Source organism: Sciurus vulgaris (genome assembly GCF_902686455.1).
Source record: "Sciurus vulgaris genome assembly, chromosome: 5".
NCBI lineage: Eukaryota > Metazoa > Chordata > Mammalia > Rodentia > Sciuridae > Sciurus > Sciurus vulgaris.
The window spans coordinates 5,785,090-5,808,853 of record NC_136465.1 but is presented as its reverse complement, the minus strand read 5'-3'; the positions used below and the strand labels follow the sequence as shown (position 1 = coordinate 5,808,853).

General features: G+C 46.9%; 1 long non-coding RNA gene and 1 pseudogene across 2 annotated transcripts in view; both read left to right on the top strand.

The window, feature by feature from the left end:
* LOC306660663 overlaps positions 1 to 23,764 on the top strand; it is a 781,776-nt gene that overhangs the window by 481,678 nt on the left and 276,334 nt on the right. The gene's annotated exons all lie outside the window — the stretch shown is intronic.
* The window catches only part of LOC306662144 (ubiquitin carboxyl-terminal hydrolase 17-like protein 6), a 41,070-nt pseudogene continuing 34,104 nt past the window's right edge, over positions 16,799 to 23,764 (top strand). Inside the window, exons 1-3 of the transcript in view lie at positions 16,799 to 16,957; positions 19,084 to 19,271; positions 19,406 to 19,535. The product of the transcript in view is annotated as a ubiquitin carboxyl-terminal hydrolase 17-like protein 6 (transcript). The remainder of the gene's footprint in view (positions 16,958 to 19,083; positions 19,272 to 19,405; positions 19,536 to 23,764) is intronic.

The window sequence follows — 23,764 nt, the reverse complement described above, 5'->3', positions numbered from 1 at the left end:
GGTTTGGAGGCATTTGAGCCTGCAGGAAGAGCCAAGAAACAAGAAAGAAGAGACTTGAAGATAAGGAATCCCTTTCCATCTGCCTGCTCACTCACGGAAGCTGTGTGCCATTACACAAACGGATTTTGATGGCTTTAAGTACCGGGGATTGGGTGAAGGGTTCCCGGGGTAGTCTGCCAGATTGGAGGACCCAGATTCCATGGTGGCGACTGATACAGCCCAGTCTGTGCCCCAGCGTCCTGAGGCCACAGAGTAGTCGACTGGAGACGAGAAGGCGGCACATAGATGGTGTCGTCACACAAACATCCATGTGGGCCAGGCAAAAGCCCAGAAGAGTTGAGGACCTGATATCAGGGTTTTCGAGGGCAAGGGCGAGTGCACAAGCGCAAGATGAGCCTCAACCCTGAGAGAATCTCCACCATGAAATCAGGAATCCACCCGGCAGATAAGACTGACTATACCTCCACCCCTCAGTCGCCTCGAGAATATAAATCGGCCTAGGGGAACGGGCGTACTCACCAACCTGAAGTTCGGTGATAAATGCAGAGCAGAGCAACTGGGAAGAATGGAAGGTGGAGCTGTATCCGGGGGCACTGGGGCTTAGATGAGGTTCCACTCGCAACAGTGGAAGGACCCATCCAAAGCAAACAGAGTGTCTCCCTGCAGGGTAAGAGAGAAAATGAGAGGAAAAGAAGAAAAGAAGAGAAGAGAAGAGAAAAGAAAAGGCACGTGCTAGAGAAAGTGGAAAGCCAGGAGGAGAGACAAAAGTGAGGAGGACAGACAGAAGGAAAAGAAAAGATCACATCCTCCAGTCTTAATGAAGGCACATACACTAGACTTCTTAAAGGCACATACTCCAGTCTTCTTAAAGTCACATCCTCCACCCTTCCTAATGGCACATACTCCAGTCCTCCTAAAGGCACATATTCCAGTCTTCATAAAGGCACATTCTTCAGTCTTCCTAAAGGCACATACTCCAGTCTTCATAAAGGCACACACTCATGTCTTCCTAAAGTCACATACCCCAGTCTTTCTAAAGGCACATCCTGCAGTCTTCCTGAAGGCACATACACCAGTCTTCCTAAAGGAAAATACTCCAGTCTTCCTAAAAGTTCATACTGCTGTCTTCCTAAAGGCAAATACTCCAGTCTCTCTAAAGGCACATACTCCAGTCTTCGTAAAGAAACATACTCCAGTTTTCCTAAAGAAACATACTCTAGACTTCCTAAAGGCACATACTCCAGTCTTCTGAAAGGCTCATACTGCAGTCTTCCTAAAGACACAACTACAGTTTTCCTAAAGACACATACTCCAGTCTTCCTAAAGGCTCATACTCCAGGCTAGTTAAAGGCTCATACACCAGTCTACCTATAGGCTCATATTCCAGTCTTCCAAAATGCACATACTCCAGTCTTCCTAAAGGCTCATACTGCAGTCTTCCTAAAGGCACATACTCCAGTCTTCCTAAAGGCATATACTGCAGTCTTCCTAAAGGCACATACTCCAGTGTTCCTAAAGGCTCATACTCCAGTCTGCCTAAGTGTTCAGACTCCAGTCTTCCTAAAGGCACATCCTCAAGTCTTCCTAAAGGCACATACACCAGGCTCCCGAAAGGCTCATACACCAGTCTTTTTAAAGGCAAATACTAAAGTCTTCATAAGGAACATACTCCAGTCTTCCTATAGGCTCATACTCCAGGCTTCCTAAAGACTCATTCTCCAATCTTCCTAAAGGCTCATACTGCAGTCTTCCTGGAGGCACATAATCCAGTCATCCTAGAGGCTCATACTCCAGTGTTCCTAAAGGCTCATACTCCTGTCTGCCTAAGTGCTCATACTACAGTCTTCCTAAAGGCACATCCTCCAGTCTTCCTAGAGGCTCATACACCATTCTTCCTAAGGCTCATACTCCATTCCACCGAAAGGCTCATACCCAGTCTTCCTAAAGGCACATCTTCCACTCTTCCTGAAGGCACAACTCCATTCTTCCTAACTCATACTGACATTTTCCTAAAGAAACATACTCCAGTCTTCCTAAAGGCACATCGTCCAGTATTCCTGAAGGCACATTCTTCAGTCTTCCTAAAGGCACATACTACTCTCTTCCTAAAGGCACATACTCAATACTTCCTAAATGCACATACTCTAGACTTCCTAAAGGATCATACTCCAGTTTTCCTAAATGCGCATACTCCTGTCTTCATAAAGGCACATACTCCAGTCTTCCTAAAGGCACATACTTCAGTCTTCCTACATGCTCTTACTCCAGTCTTCCTAGAGGCTTGTACTCCAGTCTTCCTAGAGGCACATACTCCAGTCTTCCTAGGGGCTCATACTCCAGTCATCCTAAAGGCTCATACTCCAGTCTTCCTAAAGGCTCATACTCCAGGCTTTCTAGAGGCACATACTACAGTCTTCCTAGAAGCTCATACTGCAGTCTTCCTAAAGGCTCTTACTCCAGTCTTCCTAAATGCTCACACCCCTGTCTTCCTAAACACTCATACTCCAGTCTTCCTAAAGGCACATCCTCCAGTCTTCCTGACGGCACATACTCCAGTCATCTTAAAGGTCATACTCCGGTCTTCCTAAAGGCCCATACTGCAGTCTTCCTAAAGGCACATACTCCAGTCTTCCTAAAGACACATACACAAGGCTCCCGAAAGGCTCATACTAAAGTCTTCCTAAAGGCTTATACTGCAGTCTTCCTTCAGGCTCATCCTCCAGGCTTCCAAAAGGCACATACTCCAGTCTTCGTAAAGACACATACTCCAGTCTTCTAAAGGCTCATGCTCCAGTCTTCCTAAAGGCTCATACTCCAGTCTTCCTAAAGAATCATACTCCAGTCTTCCTAAAGGCACATACTAAGTTCTTCCTAACGGCTCATACTCCAGTTTTCATAAAGGCGCATACTCCAGTCTTCCAAAAGGCACATACTCGAGTCTTCCTAAATTATAATACTCCAGTCTTCCAAGAGGCACATACTCCAGTCTTACTAGAGGATCATACTCCAGTCTTCCTAAAGGCTCATACTGCAGTCTGCTTAAAGGCTCATACTCCAGTCTTCCTAAAGGCACATCCTCCAGTCTTCCTTAAGGCACATACTACAGTCTTCCGAAAGGGACCCAGTCCAGACTTCCTAAAGTCACATACTCCAGTCTTCTTAAAGGCACATCCTCCAGTCTTCCTGAAGGAACATATTCCAGTCTTCCTAAAGGGACATACTCCATTCTTCCTAAAGGAATATACTCCAGTTTTCCTAAAGAAACATACTTCAGTCTTTCTAAAGGCACTTCCTCCAGTCTTCTTCAAGGCACATTCCCCAGGCTTCCTAAAGGCACATACTCCAGTCTTCCTAAAGGCTCAAACTCCCGTCTTCCTAAAGGCTCATACACCAGTCTTCCTAGAGCACATACTCCAGGCTTCCTACAGGCTCATACTCCAGTCTTCCTACAGGCTCATGCTCCACTCTGCCTAAAGGCTCATACTCCATTCTTCATAAAGGCACATCCTCCAGTCTTCCTGAATGCACATACTTCAGTCTTTCTAAAGGCACATACTCCAGTCCTCCTAAAGTCACATACTGCAGTCTTCCTAAAGGCACATTTTTCAGTCTTCCTAAAGGCACATACTCCATTCCTCCTAAAGGGACACACTCCAGTCTTCCTAAAGGCACATTCTGCAGTTTTCGTAAAGGCAATCCTACAGTCTTCCTAAAGGCACATACTCCAGTCTTTCTAAGGGAACATACTTCAGTCCTCCTAAAGTCACATACTCCAGTCTTCCTAAATGCACATTTCTCAGTCTTCAAAAAGGCACATACTCCAGTCTTCCTAAAGGGACACACTCCAGTCTTCCTAAAGTCACATTCTCCAGTCTTCCTAAAGGCATATCCTCCAGTCTTCCTAAAGGCACATACACCATTCTTCCTAAAGGCTCATACTGCAGTCTTCCTAAGACACATACTCCAGTCTTTCTAAAGGCACATCCTCCAGTCTTCCTAAAGTCACATACTCAAGTATTCCTAAGGGACATACACCAGTCATCCTAAAGGCTCAAGCTGCAGTCTTCCTAAAGGCCCATTCTCCAGTCTTTCTAAAGGCACATACTCCAGTCTTCTTAAAGACACATACTCCAGTCTTCCTAAAGGCTCATACTGCAGGGTTCCTAAAGGCACATACACCAGTCTTCCCAAAGGCACATACTCCAGTCTTCCTAAAGGCTCATACTGCAGACTTCCTAAAGGCACATACTCCAGTCTTCCTAAAGGCTCATTCTCCAGTGTTCCTAAAGTCACATACCCCAGTCTTCCTGACGGCACATACTCCAGTCTTCCTAAAGGCTCATACTCCAGTCTTCCTAGAGGCACACACTCCAGTCTTCCTAAAGGCACATACTCCAGTCTGCCTAAAGGCACATACTCCAGTCTTCCTAAAGGCACATCCTCCAGTGTTGCTGAAGGCACATACTACAGTATTCCTGAACGAACATACTCCATTCTTCCTAAAGGCTCATACTGTAGTCTTCCAAAAGGCCCATACTTCAGTCTTCCTAAAGTCACATCCTCCACTCTTCCTAATGGCACATACTCCACTCTTCCTGAAAGCACATACTCCAGTCTTTCTAAAGGCACATACTCCAATCCTTCTAAAGTCCCAGACTCCAGTCTTCCTAAAGGCACATTTTTCAGTCTCTCTAAAGGCACATACTCCAGTGTTCCTAATGGGACATACTCCAGTGTTCCTAAAGGCACATACTCCAGTCTGCCTAAAGGCTCATACTCCAGGCTTCCTAAAGGCACATCCTCCAGTCTTCCTGAAGGCACATACTCCACTGTTTCTAAAGGCACATACCCTGTCTTCCTAAAGTCACATACTGCAGTCTTCCTAAAGGCACATACTCCAGTCTTCCTGAAGGGACACAATCCAGTCTTCATAAAGGCACCTACTCCAGTCTTCCTAAAGGCACATTTCTCAGTCGTCCTGAAGGCACATACTCCAGTCTTCCTATAGGGACATACTCCATTCTTCCTAAAGGCTCATACTGCAGGCTTCCTAAAGGCACATACTCCAGTCTTGCTAAAGGCACATCCTCCACGCTTCCTATAAGCACATACTTCAGTCATGCTGAAGGCACATACTCCAGTCCCTCTAAGGGAACATACTCTAGTCCTCCTAAAGTCACATACTCCAGTCTTCCTACAGGCACATTTTTTCAGTCTTCCTATTGGCACATACTCCAGTCTTCCTATAGAGATACACTCCAGTCTTCCAAAAGGAACATACTCCACTCTTCCTAAAGGCACGTCCTCCAGTCTTTCTAAAGGCACGTACTCCAGTCTTCCTAAAGGCTCATACTGCAGTCTTCCTAAGGGCATGTACACCAGTCTTCCTAAAGGTACATACTCCATTATTCCTAAAGGCTCATACTGCAGTCTTCCAAAAGGCACACATTCCAGTCTTCCTAATGGCACATCCTCCACTCTTCCTAAAGGCACATACTCCAGTTTTCCTAAAGAAACATACTCCAGTCTTCCTAAAGGCACATACTCCTGTCTTCTTGAAGGCACATTCTCCAGTCTTTTGAAGGCACATACTCCAGTCTTCCTAAAGGCTCATACTGCAGTGTTCCTAAAGGCACATACTCCAGTCTTCCTCAAGGCACATACTCCAGTCTTCTTAAAGGCTCATACACCAGTCTTCCTAGAGGCACACACTCCAGTCTTCCTAAAGGCACATACCCTATTCTGCTTAAAGGCACATACTCCAGTCTCCCTAAAGGCACATCCTCCAGTCTTCCTGAGGCACATACTCCAGTCTTCCTAAAGGGACATACTACCGACTTCCTCAAGGTTCATTCTCCAGTCTTCCAAAAGGCACATCCTCCACTCTTCCTAAGGGCACATACCCAGTTTTCCTAAGGAAACCTCCTCCAGTCTTCCTGAAGCCACATTCTCCAGTCTTCCTAAAGGCTCATACTCCAGTCTTCCTAAAGGCACATACACCAGTCTTCGTAAAGGCACACACTCCAGTCGTCCTAAAGGCTCATACTCCAGTCTTTCTAAACGCTCATACTCCAGTCTTCCTAAAGGCAAATACTCCACTCTTCCTAAAGGCATATCCTCCAGCCTTCCTGAAGGCACATACAACAGTCTTCCTAAAGGGACTTACTCCAGACTTCCTAAAAGCTCATACTGCAGTCTTGCTAAAGGCACATCCTCCACTCTTCCTAAAGGTACATATTCCAGTTTTTCTAAAGAAATATACTGCAGGCTTCCTAAAGGCACATCATCTAGACTTACTGAAGGCACATTCTCCAGTATTCATAAAGGCACATAATCCAGTCTTCCTAAATGCACATACTCCAGTCTTCCTAAAGGCACATACTCCAGTCTTTCTAAAGGCACATATTCCAGTCCTCATAAAGTCACATACTCCAGTCTTCCTAAACACACATTATTCAGTCTTCCTAAAGGCACGTACTCCAGTCTTCCTAAAGGGACATACTCCAGTCTTCCTAAAGGCTCATACTCCAGTCTTCCTAAATGCACATACTCCAGTCTTCCTGAAGGCACATACTCCAGTCTTTCTAAAGGCACATACTCCAGTCCTCATAAAGTCACATACTCCAGTCTTTCTAAACACACATTATTTAGTCTTCCTAACGGCACGTACTCCAGTCTTCCTAAAGGGACATACTCCAGTCTTCCTAAAGACTCATACTGCAGTCTTCCTAAAGGCACATACTCCAGTCTTCCTAAAGGCGCATCCTCCACTCTTCCTAAAGGCACATACTCCAGTCTTCCTGAAGGCAAATACTCCAGTCTTTGTAAAGGCACATACTCCAGTCCTCCTAAAGTCACATTCCCCAATCTTCCTAAAAGCACATTTTTCTGTCTTCCAAAAGGCACATACTCCAGTGTTCGTAAAGGGACACACTCCAGTCTTACTAAAGGCACATACTCCAGCCTTCCTAAAAGCACATCCTCCAGTCTTTCTGAAGGCACATACTCCAGTCTTCGTAAAGGCACATTCTCCACTCTTCATAAATGCACATACTCCAGTCCTCCTGAAGGCACATTATCCAGTCTTTCTAAAGTGACACACTTTAGTCTTACTAAAGCACATACTCCAGCCTTCCTAAAAGCACATCCTCCAATCTTTCTGAGGCTCATTCTCCAGTCTTCGTAAAGGCACATTCTCCACTCTTCATAAATGCACATACTCCAGTCTTCCTAAAGGCACATACCCCAGTCTTCCCAAAGGCACATCCTTTACAATCCCTATATGGACATACTTCAGTCATGCTGAAGTCACATACTTGAGTCTTTCTAAAGGCACATTTTTCAGTCTTCCTAAAGGCACATACTCATGTCTTCCTAAAGGCACATCCTCCAGTCTTCCTAACGGCTCATACACCAGTCTTCCTAGAGGCACATACTCCAGTCTTCCTAGAGGCACATACTCCAATCTTCCTAAAGGCACATCATTCAGTCTTCCTGAGGCACATACTCCATTCTTCGTAAAGGGACACTCTCCAGTCTTCCTAAAGTCACATACTCCAGTCTTCCTAAAGGCACATCCTCCAGTGTTGCTGAAGGCACATACTCCAGTCTTTCTGAACGGACATACTCCATTCTTCCTAAAGGCTCATACTGCAGACTTCCAAAAGACACATACTTCAGTCTTCCTAAAGTCACATCCTCCACTCTTCATAAAGGCACATACTCCAGTCTTCCTGAAGGCACATACTCCAGTCTTTCTAAAGGCACATACTCCAGTCTTCCTAAAGGCACATTTTTCAGTCTTCCTAAAGGCACATACTCCAGTCTTCCTAAAGGGACACACTCCAGTCTTCCTAAAGGCACATACTCAAGTCTTCCTAAAAGCACGTCCTCCAGTCTTCCTAAATGCATATATTCTAGTCTCCCTGAAGGCACATACTCCAGTCATTCTAAAGGCACATACTCCAGTCCTCCTAAAGTCACATACTCCATTCTTCCTAAAGGCACATTTTTCACTCTTCCTAAAGGCACATACTCCAGTCTTCCTAATGGGACATACTCCAGTCTTCTTAAGACTCATACTGCTGTCTTCATAAAGGCTCATACTCCAGTCTTCCTAAGTTCACATACTCCAGTCTTCCTGAAGGCCCATACTCCAGTCTTTCTAAAGGCACATACTCCAGTCTTCCTAAAGTCTCTTATTCCAGTCTTCCTAAAGGCACATTTTTCAGTCTTCCTAAAGGCACCTACTCCAGTCTTCCTAAAGGCACATCCTCCACTCTTCCTGAAGTCACAGACTCCAATCTTCCTGAAGGCACATACTGCAGTCTTTCAAATGGAACATACTCCAGTCCTCCTAAAGTCACATTCTCCAGTCTTTCTAAAGGCACATTTTTCTGTCTTCCTAAAGGCACATACTTCAGTCTTCATAAAGGGACACACTCCAGTCTTCCTAAAGGCACATACTACAACCTTCCTAAAAGCACATCCTCCAGTCTTCCTGAAGGCACATACTCCAGTCTTCGCAAAGGCACATCCTGCACTCTTCCTAAATGCACATACTCCAGTCTTCCTGCAGGCACATACTCCACTCTTTTTAAAGGGACACACTCCAGACTTCCTAAAGGCACATACTCCAGTCTTCCTAAAGGCACATACTCCAGTCTTCCTGAAGGGACATACTCCAGTCTTCCTAAGGGGACATACTCCATTCTTCCTAAAGGCTTATACTCCAGTTTTCCTAAAGAAACATACTCCAGTCTTCCTAAAGGCACATCCTCCAGCCTTTCTGAAGGTACATTCCCCAGGTTTCCTAAAGGCACATATTCCAGTCTTCCTAAAGACTCATACTCCAGTCTTCCTAAAGGCACATACTCGAGTCGTCCTAAAGGCTCATACTGCCGTCTTCCTAAAGGCACATACTACATTCTTCCTAAAGGCACATCCTCCACACTTCCTAAAGGCACATACTCAACTCTTCCTACAGGCACATACTCCAGTCTTCCTAAAGGCTCATACTCCAGTCTTCCTCGAGGCACATACTCCAGTCTTCCTAGAGGCTCATACTCAAGTCTTCCTAAAGGCACATACTCCACACTTAATAAAGTCTCCTACTCCAGACTTCGTAAAGGCACATACTCCAGGATTCCTAGAGGCACATACTTTAGTCTTCCTAAATGCACATACTTGAGTCTTCCTAATGGCTCATACACAAGTCTTCCTAAAGACACAAACGCCTGTCTTCTTTAAGGCTCATACTCCATTCTTCGTAAACACACATACTCCAGTTTTCCTAAAGAAACATACTCCACTCTTCCTAAAGGCACATACTCCAGTCTTCCAAAGGCTCATCGTGCAGTCTTCCTAAAGGCACATACTATAGTCTCCCTTAAGGCACATGCTCCAGTCTTCCTAAAGGCTCATACTCCATTTCCTTAAAGGCATATACTCCAGTCTTCCTAAAAGCACATACTCCAGGCTTCCTAAAGGCTCACACTCCTGTCTTCCTAAAGGCTCATAATCCAGTCTTCCTAAGTGCAAATACTCCTCACTTGCTGAAGGCACAAACACCAGTCTTTCTAAAGGCACGTACTTCAGTCCTCCTAAAGGTACATACTCCAGACTTCCTGAAGGCACATACTCCAGTCATCCTAAAGGGACATACTTCAGTCTTCCTAAAGGCTCATACTGCAGTCGTCCTAAATGCAAATACTCCAGACTTTCTAAAGTCTCATCCTCCACTCTTCCTAAACACATACTCCAGTTTTCCTAAAGAAATTTACTGCAATCTTCCTAAAGGCACATCCTCCAGGCTTCCAGAAGGCACATTCTCCAGTCTTCCTAAAGGCACATACTCGAGTGTTCCTAAAGTCTCATACTGCAGTCTTCCTAAAGTCACATCCTGCAGTCTTCCTGATGGCACATTCTCCATTCTTCCTAAACGCTCATACAACAGTCTTCCTAAAAGCACATCCTCCAGTCTTCCTGAAGACACACACTCCAGTATTCCTAAAGGTCATACTCCAGTCTTCCCAAAGGCTCATACTGCAGTCTTCCTAAAGCCACAAACTCCAGTCTTCCTAAAGCCACATACTCGAAACTTCCTAAAGGCTCATACACCAGTCTTCCTAAAGGCACATTCTCCAATCTTCCTAAAGGCACCTACTCCAGTCTTCCAGAAGGCACATTCTCCAGTCTTCCTAAAGTCTCATACTGCAGTCTGCCTAAGGGCACATCGTGCAGTCTTCCTGATGGCGCATTCTCCATTCTTCCTAAAGGCTCATACTCTAGTCGACCTAAACGCTCATACTGCAGTCTTCCTAAAAGCACATCCTCCAGTCTTCCTGAAGGCACACACTCCAGTATTCCTAAAGGTCATACTCCAGTCTTCCTAAAGGCTCATACGGCAGTCTTCCTAAAGGCTCATACTCCAGTCTTGCTAAGCCACATACACCAGTCTTCCAAAAGGCACATACTCAATTCTTCCTAAAGGCACATACTCCATTCTTCTTAAAGCCACATACTCCAGTCTTCCTAAAGGCTCATACTCCAGTCTTCCTAAAGGCTCATACTCCAGTCTTCATAAAGGCTCATACTCCAGTCTTCCTAACATGACGTAATTTGCTGCTGTCCTTCTGGAAATTCCAAGAAGGCTGCTTTCTTCCTTTGGGCTATCGTCAGTTCCAGTATTTGAGCACTGGGTGGACCCACATTGGTGTTTGCCAGGAGTCTACAGTTGGAGTTTCAGTATGAGAGGGCAGTCCAAGTTTCGGTTTCTTCCATAGGCACTCTTGGTGTGTTGTTCACCATGAACCAGGAAGGTACCTGGGGAAATCAGTCCATGCCTGCATCCTCTCTCTGTGCCCAGGATAGGCCTGGATGCCTCACTAACACTGCTGGCCTATCGTCAGTCATTCTAGAATTCTGCCAGGCTGTGAGCACAGTCGCCCAGAAGACCCAGCACCAGGCTATACCTGCAGTGACAAGCACCACCAAGCTGGGTCATACAAACCCTGAGTCTATGACCTGCCAAACGTAGCTCGGCACGGGGGCAGTGCAAATGTTCAAACTGTTTTAAGCTGGCAATTGCCCAAGTGACTTTTCACCCAAGATTTTGCCACCAGGCATGGGTGATAATAGCTAGATGGGACATCTGCTAGACTGAGGTTCATGCCTTCCCCTTGCATCTGGGATGTTTCAGAGGCTCAGTACATGGGATGGAGGACAGTAGGCTATGCCTTGTCAGGTTTCAGCAGACTGGCATGGACTTCTAGGACAAAGTCTAGAGCTTGCTTCCCTGACCTACCTGAGGATGGGGCCTGGTGTTGCAGTGTTGTAGAAGGCAGTGCTTTGGTCAGCTAGGCTGATAAGCTAGGTTGCACCTGACTCTCACAGCCATAAAGAGCTGCATCGTCTCGGGCACACCAGGGCCCAGGCCATAGCTGGTGCTGACGCAGTCCAAGGCATCACTCCATCCCACCGCAGAGCAGGTCTCTGCCTGGTGCTGGCGCAGCCCTAGGGATCTGAGTGGGCACTGGAATGGGGACTGCTCTTCTGCCCAGGGCTCTTGACGGGTGTTGATTGAAAGGGACTGAGACGCGCCTCGGTCTGAGTCCTATTCTGTTTCTCCCTCTCACTCCTCTCTGCATACCCCTACCTTTCCCAACTTCTCCCGCCAACCAAAATCTGCAGCCCTGCCCAAGTGTCCACCGAGGACAGCCAGAGGAGCCCCATCTTCCTGCTGGCACGAGCAGGGCTCTTCCCAAATTGCCGCATTCGGTCTTGAGGAGAAGCCGTGCCCCTGACTCTCTCTTGGACCACGTCCCTTTCCTCTATGCTGTCTGACTGACAACGGAAAGAAAACAAGTGAGTAAGCAGTTCTCAATCCGGAAGTGCTAACGCTCCGTTAGAACCAAACATTTTCTGGGCATACACATTTGTCAGTATTGTTAATTGAACTCTTTTGTTCAGACCCATGTTTTAGCAAGGTGACGGCTCAGTGTGTGATTGGAAGGGTCTTCAGTAGTGCCATGAGGACAAGCACCTCACCAGCTTTGTGAGCTCCTGAGCCAATGAGACTGGATGTGGCATCCCCTGTGAACAGTCTCCCAGGGTCGAGCGAAGGAAGGACCGCAGAACCCAGGAGGGGGCATAGGAAAGGCCAGGCTGGGGGACAGCAGCCTGGACTCTGGCTTGCAGCCTGGGGCAGGCACTCTGCTCCACAGGACCATCATTGTCCCCTCTGTAGAACAGGATAGGTGGACCAGATCATCTCTGAGGCCCTATTTGTCTTGGCTCACTAGTGTTTTAGAGCACCTGCGGCTATCCTAGCTACTCTGCTAAGCATAACAAGGTTCACAGTACTTTGATTTCATCAAAAAGAGATTTGTATCAGTTTAAAAATATCTATGCTTCCTTTCGAAGAACAGAAACCATTAGCCAGGCTACTCACAGGAAGTGCACTTATTCTCCACACCTGCTCTTCACAGTGTGGAGTCTAGCTTCACCTCAGCCCTGGGGACCTGACCAGACCAGCCACTCATTCACCCCAAAACCATGTGGAACGATGGATGGAGGATGTGCTGCGAACACACACACACACACACACACACACACACACACACACACACGGGGATAGAAACCGAGAAACACACACACACACAGTATCGACACCAAAAGGTGGAGACGGAATTGGGTGGACGACTGTCACGCTGGCAGGTCTGAACCAGCCTCTGGCTTCCGTCCAGGGCCTGCTCCTGCCGCAACACTCTTAAAGCTCAGACACTCCAGCTTGGAAACCTCCTCTTAATCTTGGCCTCTGTCTTCCAGGGGTTGCCTGTCTTGTGGCTGGCAGCAGGGGATCTCTCCTGAACCTTTGCAGTGCTCTACGTGAGGGATGTCCTGGACCTAACCTAGATGGCCGAAGTCACAGTGAGGGGCCCATCAGGGGAACTTGGTTTCTGTTGTGTTTCTTTATGCTTGCTTTCTAGCAAGGCCCCACTGACATCAGATGCTTATCAATATCCGAGGAAGGAACTGCATTTCCATCTCTGCCCTCTCCTGATTTCAGTCTCCCTTTCACTCTTCCAGATGAGTTGCGGCTCCTGCACCAGGGGGATTCTTTGGTAAGCCGCCCTCTCTGCCTCACAAGGGGCATTACGGGCATAAGTGTTCTGTGCTGGCAGAACCAGCTTCATGGGAAGGATTGAGTCCTCGTTTTCCTGGACACAGAGTTCGGTAAGGATGTGGGTGCACAGTTTTGACCAGCAAACCTTGTTAAATAGGAACATCATCTACAAACATTTTGGCAATGGATCAAAGATTCTGAACAAAGATCCGTCTGTACTGCTACAGTGAGTTGGGGTTGTTGAGAGACCAGTTGGGTCACCTTAGTGTTGGGCTCCTTGATTAACGAGCATCTCCCAGGCTTCCTGGCCTTGCTGATGGACGATGGGCACCTCACTCCTGGCTCCCCTCCGTCGTGCCTTTCTTAGGTTGGAGGGCTTGCTGCATTGTGTGCTAGTTTGCTGAACGTGTGTTTGCTTGCACCACGAACGCGTCGACCTCTTGCTGGCTACGGACAGGTCGGAGTGTTCAGAGCAGAGCAGGCAGTTGAACGAGGTCATCATTTATTTTCAAAACCTGCTTTCAAGTGGAGCAACTCACAACAGTGAAATGCCACTGCACAAGGAGTCCAGAAGTCTGCGTGTGAATTCTCAGTCTCTGGATCTGAGGGTGGCTGCGGGTTTGCCCATAGGCAGGACCCCGTCTTCCCTCAACATCATCAGCAATCTCTAGACGTGATGGTTCTGTGCCACTTTACTGTGCCTGAAATCAACTGGCCATGTTGCTTCACTCTGCAGACACAGCCTCACTTCGTGACATTTTATTTTTCAATGGATCACGGATTCTTACTAATGTCAACCTCCTCAACACAAGCATGCAAGCAGCAGCACACCCTTGAACTAAAATACCCACACAGCTCTGTACGTCCCTCTGCTCATCACTTCCCACTGCATCTGTTCGTCGCCACTGTGACCACCACCTGTGCACTCTGCCGAAATTCCTCCATGGACCACGTGGCACAAACGTCCCTCCTTCTCCGAAGCAGGATGTGCTGTGCACGTACTCATGACATTAATGCCCGACTAACGTGGCTCAAATGAGCTTCAGTTACCTCCTCTCTTCTGAGTCTTTAGTTCTCCCATCCAGGGCTGACACAGCTATCACCAAGCTCATCAGGGCTGCAGGGCCCTGCCAGCCCTCTGCTTCACTGCTCACTCTCTCCCCCTAACGTGGCTGCCGAATCCCACCCATCGTCTCAAAATTCAAGGCATCAGGAAGGAAAATGGCCCGGAGTGAAGAGCATCCACCTGCTTCATTTTTAACCCACCCTCCCTCAGTTTCATAAATCATGTTATTGAGTCACATTGGCGTACGTAAGGCTTATGTCTCTAGTGCATCCGTCTCAGTAGTTTGGAGATTAGGATGCACCTGTGAAACCACCAGCAGTTTCAAAGCCATAGGCACACCCGTCTCCTCCCAGCATCTTCCTACCAGGTTCTTCTCCTCCTGCCCCTTCTCTTCCTCTCTCTCCTTCCTCTCCACCTTCTTCTCCCTTTGGTAAGAATACTTGGGATAAGATCTGGCTGCGTGGTACCTTTGAAGCCTACAATACTATCTTCATGGCTGTGGGCACTATGCTATTACCTGGACCCCAGATCCTGTTGGTCTTGCAGAACTGAAACTCTGCCCTTCGGACACACATGCCCTTTTCCTTCCACATGGTCCCTGGCCACCCGCAGTCTATGCTTGGCTTCTGGGAGTTTGACTGTCTTAGAGACACAGAGCTTTTGTCTTTATTGTTCTCATTTATCTTAATCTGCCTTTCAGGTCAATCTGTGTTGTCACAAACAGGTCCTCCTTAATTTTAAAGGATGAATAAGAGTCCATGGTCTGTAGATGCTCCTCTTTATCCATCCATTGATGGATACTTTGTTTCCATATCCTGATTGGACTTCATAAAGCCACAGTGAACATGGTGTCCAGTACAGATTCCTGTGGATCTATACTGTGGATGGCAATGTGGAGACACCCACAGAAATTAACAATAGCAGTTTGAAGTGTCAGGTCAATATTTGATTCATTTAGAGTTTTTTTGTGTGTGTGTATTGTGTCAATGAAAGTCCACTTGCATTCCACATGTCGATGTCCAGTTTTAGCAGCACCATTTACTGAGGAGACATGTCTTCCCTGGTGTGTGTTCTTGATGTTCTTGTGGAGCAGGGGACTGTACATGTACAGTACATTGGCTCATTTCTGGGTTTCCTGTTCTGCTTGAATCCTCTAGTTGTCTCTTTGGATTCAAGTACCAGTCTTCTTGTCGTACATGTGTGAGGTGCACAGCAGGGTGTTTGCATACACTTGTCCCTAGGTAAATGTTAATGATGGCCAACAAATCAGTGCAACCTTTGTCCCACCCTTGCCTTTGTGTGTGCATGTAATTGCCTAACGTATGCTTTCTCAGCATGTTTCAAAGTACAGTCCAATATTATAAATTAGAGTGCCCATGCTGCGTATTAGGGCTCTAAGCTAATTACACATGACCAAAGCATCCTGGCCTCTGATCCTCATCCTCCCCTTCTCTCCACTTATTTCTGATCATGACCTTCATATTGTCCACTTCTGTGCATTCCAGTTAATCATATTTTCTTTTTCAGTCTGTATAACTGAGATCAAGCAGTCTGGCTTATTTCAAACATATGTCCACTTAGTTTGTCCATATTGATGAGAATTTCAGTATCTCCTTTAAAAACGCTGAACAATGTTCCAATGTATGTTTGTGTGTATGACACATTCTGTGTTCATTCATGTGTCAGTGGACAATGGAACTGCTTAAGTGTCTTGGGATTGCAAATAATGCTGTGAACCTCCATGTGTCCCAGTGATCTTGTCTAGACCACACCCCCAAAGGAAGTGACATCAACTTGTGAAGGTGTCTGCATACTCATACTCCCATGTGACCACATGATTTGGCCTGAAAGGCAGGTGTTAAGATAAATGAGAACAATAAAGACAAAAGCTCTGTGTCTCTAAGACAGTCAAACTCCCAGAAGCCAAGCATAGACTGCGGGTGGCCAGGGACCATGTGGAAGGAAAAGGGCATGTGTGTCCGAAGGGCAGAGTTTCAGTTCTGCAAGACCAACAGGATCTGGGGTCCAGGTAATAGCATAGTGCCCACAGCCATGAAGATAGTATTGTAGGCTTCAAAGGTACCACGCAGCCAGATCTTATCCCAAGTATTCTTACCAAAGGGAGAAGAAGGTGGAGAGGAAGGAGAGAGAGGAAGAGAAGGGGCAGGAGGAGAAGAACCTGGCAGGAAGATGCTGGGAGGAGACGGGTGTGCCTATGGCTTTGAAACTGCTGGTGGTTTCACAGGTGCATCCTAATCTCCAAACTACTGAGACGGATGCACTAGAGACATAAGCCTTACGTACGCCAATGTGACTCAATAACATGATTTATGAAACTGAGGGAGGGTGGGTTAAAAATGAAGCAGGTGGATGCTCTTCACTCCGGGCCATTTTCCTTCCTGATGCCTTGAATTTTGAGACGATGGGTGGGATTCGGCAGCCACGTTAGGGGGAGAGAGTGAGCAGTGAAGCAGAGGGCTGGCAGGGCCCTGCAGCCCTGATGAGCTTGGTGATAGCTGTGTCAGCCCTGGATGGGAGAACTAAAGACTCAGAAGAGAGGAGGTAACTGAAGCTCATTTGAGCCACGTTAGTCGGGCATTAATGTCATGAGTACGTGCACAGCACATCCTGCTTCGGAGAAGGAGGGACGTTTGTGCCACGTGGTCCATGGAGGAATTTCGGCAGAGTGCACAGGTGGTGGTCACAGTGGCGACGAACAGATGCAGTGGGAAGTGATGAGCAGAGGGACGTACAGAGCTGTGTGGGTATTTTAGTTCAAGGGTGTGCTGCTGCTTGCATGCTTGTGTTGAGGAGGTTGACATTAGTAAGAATCCGTGATCCATTGAAAAATAAAATGTCACGAAGTGAGGCTGTGTCTGCAGAGTGAAGCAACATGGCCAGTTGATTTCAGGCACAGTAAAGTGGCACAGAACCATCACGTCTAGAGATTGCTGATGATGTTGAGGGAAGACGGGGTCCTGCCTATGGGCAAACCCGCAGCCACCCTCAGATCCAGAGACTGAGAATTCACACGCAGACTTCTGGACTCCTTGTGCAGTGGCATTTCACTGTTGTGAGTTGCTCCACTTGAAAGCAGGTTTTGAAAATAAATGATGACCTCGTTCAACTGCCTGCTCTGCTCTGAACACTCCGACCTGTCCGTAGCCAGCAAGAGGTCGACGCGTTCGTGGTGCAAGCAAACACACGTTCAGCAAACTAGCACACAATGCAGCAAGCCCTCCAACCTAAGAAAGGCACGACGGAGGGGAGCCAGGAGTGAGGTGCCCATCGTCCATCAGCAAGGCCAGGAAGCCTGGGAGATGCTCGTTAATCAAGGAGCCCAACACTAAGGTGACCCAACTGGTCTCTCAACAACCCCAACTCACTGTAGCAGTACAGACGGATCTTTGTTCAGAATCTTTGATCCATTGCCAAAATGTTTGTAGATGATGTTCCTATTTAACAAGGTTTGCTGGTCAAAACTGTGCACCCACATCCTTACCGAACTCTGTGTCCAGGAAAACGAGGACTCAACCTTCCCATGAAGCTGGTTCTGCCAGCACAGAACACTTATGCCCGTAATGCCCCTTGTGAGGCAGAGAGGGCGGCTTACCAAAGAATCCCCCTGGTGCAGGAGCCGCAACTCATCTGGAAGAGTGAAAGGGAGACTGAAATCAGGAGAGGGCAGAGATGGAAATGCAGTTCCTTCCTCGGATATTGATAAGCATCTGATGTCAGTGGGGCCTTGCTAGAAAGCAAGCATAAAGAAACACAACAGAAACCAAGTTCCCCTGATGGGCCCCTCACTGTGACTTCGGCCATCTAGGTTAGGTCCAGGACATCCCTCACGTAGAGCACTGCAAAGGTTCAGGAGAGATCCCCTGCTGCCAGCCACAAGACAGGCAACCCCTGGAAGACAGAGGCCAAGATTAAGAGGAGGTTTCCAAGCTGGAGTGTCTGAGCTTTAAGAGTGTTGCGGCAGGAGCAGGCCCTGGACGGAAGCCAGAGGCTGGTTCAGACCTGCCAGCGTGACAGTCGTCCACCCAATTCCGTCTCCACCTTTTGGTGTCGATACTGTGTGTGTGTGTGTTTCTCGGTTTCTATCCCCGTGTGTGTGTGTGTGTGTGTGTGTGTGTGTGTGTGTGTGTTCGCAGCACATCCTCCATCCATCGTTCCACATGGTTTTGGGGTGAATGAGTGGCTGGTCTGGTCAGGTCCCCAGGGCTGAGGTGAAGCTAGACTCCACACTGTGAAGAGCAGGTGTGGAGAATAAGTGCACTTCCTGTGAGTAGCCTGGCTAATGGTTTCTGTTCTTCGAAAGGAAGCATAGATATTTTTAAACTGATACAAATCTCTTTTTGATGAAATCAAAGTACTGTGAACCTTGTTATGCTTAGCAGAGTAGCTAGGATAGCCGCAGGTGCTCTAAAACACTAGTGAGCCAAGACAAATAGGGCCTCAGAGATGATCTGGCCCACCTATCCTGTTCTACAGAGGGGACAATGATGGTCCTGTGGAGCAGAGTGCCTGCCCCAGGCTGCAAGCCAGAGTCCAGGCTGCTGTCCCCCAGCCTGGCCTTTCCTATGCCCCCTCCTGGGTTCTGCGGTCCTTCCTTCGCTCGACCCTGGGAGACTGTTCACAGGGGATGCCACATCCAGTCTCATTGGCTCAGGAGCTCACAAAGCTGGTGAGGTGCTTGTCCTCATGGCACTACTGAAGACCCTTCCAATCACACACTGAGCCGTCACCTTGCTAAAACATGGGTCTGAACAAAAGAGTTCAATTAACAATACTGACAAATGTGTATGCCCAGAAAATGTTTGGTTCTAACGGAGCGTTAGCACTTCCGGATTGAGAACTGCTTACTCACTTGTTTTCTTTCCGTTGTCAGTCAGACAGCATAGAGGAAAGGGACGTGGTCCAAGAGAGAGTCAGGGGCACGGCTTCTCCTCAAGACCGAATGCGGCAATTTGGGAAGAGCCCTGCTCGTGCCAGCAGGAAGATGGGGCTCCTCTGGCTGTCCTCGGTGGACACTTGGGCAGGGCTGCAGATTTTGGTTGGCGGGAGAAGTTGGGAAAGGTAGGGGTATGCAGAGAGGAGTGAGAGGGAGAAACAGATTAGGACTCAGACCGAGGCGCGTCTCAGTCCCTTTCAATCAACACCCGTCAAGAGCCCTGGGCAGAAGAGCAGTCCCCATTCCAGTGCCCACTCAGATCCCTAGGGCTGCGCCAGCACCAGGCAGAGACCTGCTCTGCGGTGGGATGGAGTGATGCCTTGGACTGCGTCAGCACCAGCTATGGCCTGGGCCCTGGTGTGCCCGAGACGATGCAGCTCTTTATGGCTGTGAGAGTCAGGTGCAACCTAGCTTATCAGCCTAGCTGACCAAAGCACTGCCTTCTACAACACTGCAACACCAGGCCCCATCCTCAGGTAGGTCAGGGAAGCAAGCTCTAGACTTTGTCCTAGAAGTCCATGCCAGTCTGCTGAAACCTGACAAGGCATAGCCTACTGTCCTCCATCCCATGTACTGAGCCTCTGAAACATCCCAGATGCAAGGGGAAGGCATGAACCTCAGTCTAGCAGATGTCCCATCTAGCTATTATCACCCATGCCTGGTGGCAAAATCTTGGGTGAAAAGTCACTTGGGCAATTGCCAGCTTAAAACAGTTTGAACATTTGCACTGCCCCCGTGCCGAGCTACGTTTGGCAGGTCATAGACTCAGGGTTTGTATGACCCAGCTTGGTGGTGCTTGTCACTGCAGGTATAGCCTGGTGCTGGGTCTTCTGTGGCGACTGTGCTCACAGCCTGGCAGAATTCTAGAATGACTGACGATAGGCCAGCAGTGTTAGTGAGGCATCCAGGCCTATCCTGGGCACAGAGAGAGGATGCAGGCATGGACTGATTTCCCCAGGTACCTTCCTGGTTCATGGTGAACAACACACCAAGAGTGCCTATGGAAGAAACCGAAACTTGGACTGCCCTCTCATACTGAAACTCCAACTGTAGACTCCTGACAAACACCAATGTGGGTCCACCCAGTGCTCAAATACTGGAACTGACGATAGCCCAAAGGAAGAAAGCAGCCTTCTTGGAATTTCCAGAAGGACAGCAGCAAATTACGTCATGTTAGGAAGACTGGAGTATGTGCCTTAGGAAGACTGGAGTATGAGCCTTTAGGAAGACTGGAGTATGTGCCTTTAGGAAGACTGGAGTATGTGGCTTTAGGAAGACTGGAGTATGAGCCTTTAGGAAGACTGGAGTATGTGCCTTTGGGAAGAATGGTGTATGAGCCTTTAGGAAGACTGGAGTATGAGCCTTTAGGACGACTGGAGTATGAGCCTTTAGGAAGCCTGGAGTATGTGCCTTTAAGAAGACTGGAGTATGTGCCTTTAGGAAGACTGGAGTATGTGCCTTTAGGAAGACTGGAGTATGTGCCTTTAGGAAGACTGGAGTATGTGCCTTTAGGAAGACTGGAGTATGTGCCTTTAGGAAGACTGGAGTATGTGGCTTTAGAAAGACTGGAGTATGTGCCTTTAGGAAGCCTGGAGTATGTGCCTTTAAGAAGACTGGAGTATGTGCCTTTAGGAAGACTGGAGTATGTGCCTTTAGGAAGACTGGAGTATGAGCCTTTAGGAAGACTGGAGTATGTGCCTTTAGGAAGACTGGAGTATGTGCCTTTAGGAAGACTGGAGTATGAGCCTTTAGGAAGACTGGAGTATGACCTTTAGGAAGACTGGAGTATGAGCCTTTAGGAAGACTGCAGTATATGCCTTTAGGAAGACTGGAGTATGTGCCTTTAGGAAGACTGGAGTATGTGCCTTTAGGAAGACTGGAGTATGAGCCTTTAGGAAGACTGCAGTATATGCCTTTAGGAAGACTGGAGTATGTGCCTTTAGGAAGACTGGAGTATGAGCCTTTAGGAAGACTGGTGTATGTGCCTTTAGGAAGACTTGTGTATGAGCCTTTAGGAAGACTGGAGTATGAACCTTTAGGAAGACTGGTGTATGAGCCTTTAGGAAGACTGGAGTGTTAGGCTTTAGGAAGACTGGAGTATGAGCCTTTAGTAAGACTGGAGTATGAGCCTTTAGGAAGACTAGAGTATGAGCCTTTAAGAAGACTGGAGTACGAGCCTCATCCTTCAATGCCCAGGTGATGGTACAGGTCCATACGCCTCCAAAGCTAACGTGATACTTCACTTCACCTAACAGAAGGAGTTAGGAGCCAGAAATGGACGAGGTAGTTATTAATTTAAGAGGACTTGCAGATAAACCTCCTAAAACCATTTTTATGAAAACAGAAATGCCTGAGAAACACCTGAAAAACCCTTTCTTGCTTTAAAGAGCAACTGAACAAAGAGGTGGGGGCAATTAATGTAAAACCAACCAGAAATTCTTGACCTGAAAAACGCTCGGCACAACCAAGTGCAAGATAGAAGTATCTATTGCAGGATGGAAGAAATACAAGATTGAATCAGCAAAGGTGATGACAGGCTATTTGAAAATGCACAGTCAGAAAAGGGAAGAAACTATGAAGGGGAAGGAAGAGACTTTTGGAATTTGGGGAACAATGCTAAACAAGCAACTATTTGGGCCACTGCATTTCAAAAGGGTTTTGAGAATTCCAAAGGGGTGGACAACGTCTTGAAAGAAATACTAGAAAATTACCCAATGCCAGAGAAGATACAAATATACAGGTACTGGTAGACCATTAGTGAGCTTTAACTAAGTGGTAGAATTCACTTTCTTTTTCAGTGTGCGTGGGTGTGCCTCACACTAGTGCATGGGGCATGTCTTAGTAAATAGAAGGAGATTGAAATGGCACAATGTTTGTGTTTTCAGAATGTACATACTGCTCACCAAGGCCAGGGTAGGACTCCAACGAACATTGATGACCAAGGTTGTCACTATGTGAAACGGGAGGAACAGAAGTCCAATCAGTTCTGCTCCCTACACTTTGGTGTCAGAAATGCCAAGGAAAACACAGCAGAGTCAAGCATTGGATGGAAGCACACCTTCTCTCAGAGAGTGAAGGGACAGACGAGGTCAGCTTCAGAAGTGCTGCTCAGATGCCCTGGCTAGCAGCTCCACTCTCCCTCGTGAGCCCATGAAGAAGAGCCATTGTCTTGTGCTCAGCCCTTCATAGCACTCTACAGGACGCTGCCCTGCTCCGTGGAGTTGGAAATACTGAAATCGGGGGTCCTGCCTCTGCGCCACTGGCAAAGGTGCTTAAGCAGAACACGGTGTGTGCGTTAAACCTGAAAGAAGGAAAGACGTGCCCACACAAAGCAGTCAGCCAGACAGCTAGGAGGCCCTTCATGACTTGGCAAGGAAGGAGTCTTGGGCCAGTGCCCTTTCTCATGTGGCCAACAGGGTTGCTTTCCTCATGGTGTGTTCTCTAGCAACAGTGGAATGAAACTGGAAAATCCAATGAGAGGAATTGCATAAACACTTGGATACAGGCCAAGAATTTTCCAAATAATGTGAAAATCAAAGTGCGAAATAAAACAGAAATTTGATGGTCTTATGGATTGAATGTACTTGGACCACAGTCTATCAAACTTACAGGATGCATCTGAAGCAGTGCTTAGAGGGCCGTTTCTAACTTTAACTGCCCCTACTAGAACACAAAATCAAAATTAGGACTATCATCTGAGCTCTCAGGAAAAGCTGGGGGAAGGGAATTTGAAATGAAGCAAAGTAGAAGGGAAGTCAATGGAGTAGAAAGAAAAACCCAGTGAAGAGAGTCAGGGGAAGCTTGTGCCGATTCTTCAGAAATATCAGAAAAATTGACCAAACTTTTAGGAGACTGATGAAGAAATAGAGAAGATTAAATTCTCAAACTCAGGAATAAAAGGGAGATCAATTCTACAACCTTAGAGAAAAGGTCCTATAGGGCATCACTAGGAACAATGTTGTGCCAAAAATCTATTTAATTTAGTAGGACACAAATTACTGAAATGAACCCAGAAATCAATAGAAAATGTGAGTAGGCCTACAGTAAGAAGGAGATTAACTTAGCAATTTTGGAAGTTCTCAGATATAGAAGTCACTCAACCAGATATATTTCTCTCTCTCTTTCTCCTTCTCCCTCTTTCTCTCTCTGAATAGTAAAGAAATCTAAAAATAAAATTATGGTCAAAGTTTTTGTTATAATCAGAAAGAAATACTTAGGAATAAGGTTAGTAAAAGGGCATTTTGTTCACTAAAACGCCTTAAGATTGCTCAGGAAAATTAAAGCAAACCTTAATAATTGCAGAGAACTCTCATGTTTAAGGATTAGAAGGCATTACTCCAAATACAGTACCTCAAAATAATTATTAGAATCACTGAAACATGTAATACAATTTCAGCAGGCTTCTCTTCCATAAATTCTCAAAAAGATCTTAAAATCTATGTAGAAATCCAAAGTATCTACACTTATCAAAACAATAAACAATAGGTGCTGAGCATCTACTTCCCAATTTCACAATGTAGCCTACAGCTACTCTTATGCAGAGTGGCCTTCAAAACCCAGGTACATCACTACCAAAGGAAAGGAATTGATTCAAAAAGAAATTCTGAAGATCAGTCAA